The sequence below is a fragment of the Vigna unguiculata genome, unplaced genomic scaffold, assembly GCF_037176805.1.
Source record: "Vigna unguiculata cultivar grain cowpea cultivar isolate G323 ecotype 2 unplaced genomic scaffold, ASM3717680v1 ptg000301l, whole genome shotgun sequence".
NCBI classification, from domain to species: domain Eukaryota; kingdom Viridiplantae; phylum Streptophyta; class Magnoliopsida; order Fabales; family Fabaceae; genus Vigna; species Vigna unguiculata.
Window position 1 is genome coordinate 32,501 of NW_028196936.1, and position 2,500 is coordinate 35,000.

Here is a 2,500-nt window from a genome sequence, read left to right on the forward strand (position 1 = left end):
TGGTGCACGAAAGTTTTGAGTTCGGAGGGTTTTGCACATGGCCAAGGTTGGCGGTGCACCGCGGCATAGCTAAATGGCTTGGTGGGGAGTTTTGTGAAAAAATGAAATTCGTGGTTTTTGAGATGTGAGGGTTGGAAAGGCCTCCAAATGCCCCCAAATGAATACCATGAAATTCTTGGTGCACGAAAGTTTTGAGTTCGGAGGGTTTTGCACATGGCCAAGGTTGGCGGTGCACCACGACATAGCTAAATGGCTTGGTGGGGAGATTTGTGAAAAAATGAAATTCGTGGTTTTTGAGGTGTGAGGGTTGGAATGGCCTCCAAATGCCCCCAAATGAATATCATGAAATTCTTGGTGCACGAAAGTTTTGAGTTCGGAGGGTTTTGCACATGGCCAAGGTTGGCGGTGCACCACGACATAGCTAAATGGCTTGGTGGGGAGATTTGTGAAAAAATGAAATTCGTGGTTTTTGAGGTGTGAGGGTTGGAATGGCCTCCAAATGCCCCCAAATGAATATCATGAAATTCTTGGTGCACGAAAGTTTTGAGTTCGGAGGGTTTTGCACATGGCCAAGTTGGTCGGTGCACCGCGGCATAGCTAGATGGCTTGTGTGGAGTTTTGTGAAAAAATGAAATTCGTGGTTTTTGAGGTGTGAGGGTTGGAATGGCCTCCAAATGCCCCCAAATGAATACCATGAAATTCTTGGTGCACGAAAGTTTTGAGTTCGGAGGGTTTTGCACATGGCCAAGTTGGTCGGTGCACCGCGGCATAGCTAGATGGCTTGTGTGGAGTTTTGTGAAAAAATGAAATTCGTGGTTTTTGAGGTGTGAGGGTTGGAATGGCCTCCAAATGCCCCCAAATGAATACCATGAAATTCTTGGTGCACGAAAGTTTTGAGTTCGGAGGGTTTTGCACATGGCCAAGTTGGTCGGTGCACCGCGGCATAGCTAGATGGCTTGTGTGGAGTTTTGTGAAAAAATGAAATTCGTGGTTTTTGAGGTGTGAGGGTTGGAATGGCCTCCAAATGCCCCCAAATGAATACCATGAAATTCTTGGTGCACGAAAGTTTTGAGTTCGGAGGGTTTTGCACATGGCCAAGTTGGTCGGTGCACCGCGGCATAGCTAGAAGGCTTGGTGGGAGTTTTGTGAAAAAATGAAATTCGTGGTTTTTGAGGTGTGAGGGTTGGAATGGCCTCCAAATGTCCCCAAATGAATACCATGAAATTCTTGGTGCACGAAAGTTTTGAGTTCGGAGGGTTTTGCACATGGCCAAGTTGGTCGGTGCACCGCGGCATAACTAGATGGCTTGTGTGGAGTTTTGTGAAAAAATGAAATTCGTGGTTTTTGAGGTGTGGGGGTTGGAATGGCCTCCAAATGTCCCCAAATGAATACCATGAAATTCTTGGTGCACGAAAGTTTTGAGTTCGGAGGGTTTTGCACATGGCCAAGTTGGTCGGTGCACCGCGGCATAGCTAGATGGCTTGTGTGGAGTTTTGTGAAAAAATGAAATTCGTGGTTTTTGAGATGTGAGGGTTGGAATGGCCTCCAAATGTCCCCAAATGAATACCATGAAATTCTTGGTGCACGAAAGTTTTGAGTTCGGAGGGTTTTGCACATGGCCAAGTTGGTCGGTGCACCGCGGCATAGCTAGATGGCTTGTGTGGAGTTTTGTGAAAAAATGAAATTCGTGGTTTTTGAGATGTGAGGGTTGGAATGGCCTCCAAATGTCCCCAAATGAATACCATGAAATTCTTGGTGCACGAAAGTTTTGAGTTCGGAGGGTTTTGCACATGGCCAAGGTTGGCGGTGCACCGCGGCATAGCTAAATGGCTTGGTGGGGAGTTTTGTGAAAAAATGAAATTCGTGGTTTTTGAGATGTGAGGGTTGGAATGGCCTCCAAATGCCCCCAAATGAATACCATGAAATTCTTGGTGCACGAAAGTTTTGAGTTCGGAGGGTTTTGCACATGGCCAAGGTTGGCGGTGCACCACGGCATAGCTAGATGGCTTGGTGGGGAGATTTGTGAAAAAATGAAATTCGTGGTTTTTGAGATGTGAGGGTTGGAAAGGCCTCCAAATGCCCCCAAATGAGTACTGTAAAAGTGTTGGTGCACAAAAGTTTTGAATTGGATGCATTTTGCACTTGGCCAAGTTGGTCGGTGCACCGCGACTAGATAGGTTGGTGCCAAAATTTGTCAAATTTAAGACCTTGGCCAAACTGAATGAAATTTTGTGGGGAGGTTCCTGATATTGTTTAGTGGTGGACTGGAAAAAATGAGGTCGAAATTCGAAGTCTACATGTGCTTTTCTATTTTTCCCGATTTTACACATACCCGGTAAGTAAAAAAAATAAAAAAAATAGTTCCCCTTCGAGAAAAATTATGAAATTTGGTGAGCAAGGAGATACCATTATTCTACGAATTACTGCAAAAAATCGCATCAAAATTCGAAGTATAGCCCGAGATATGGACTTATGTCTGCTCAAAAAAAGTGTATCTACT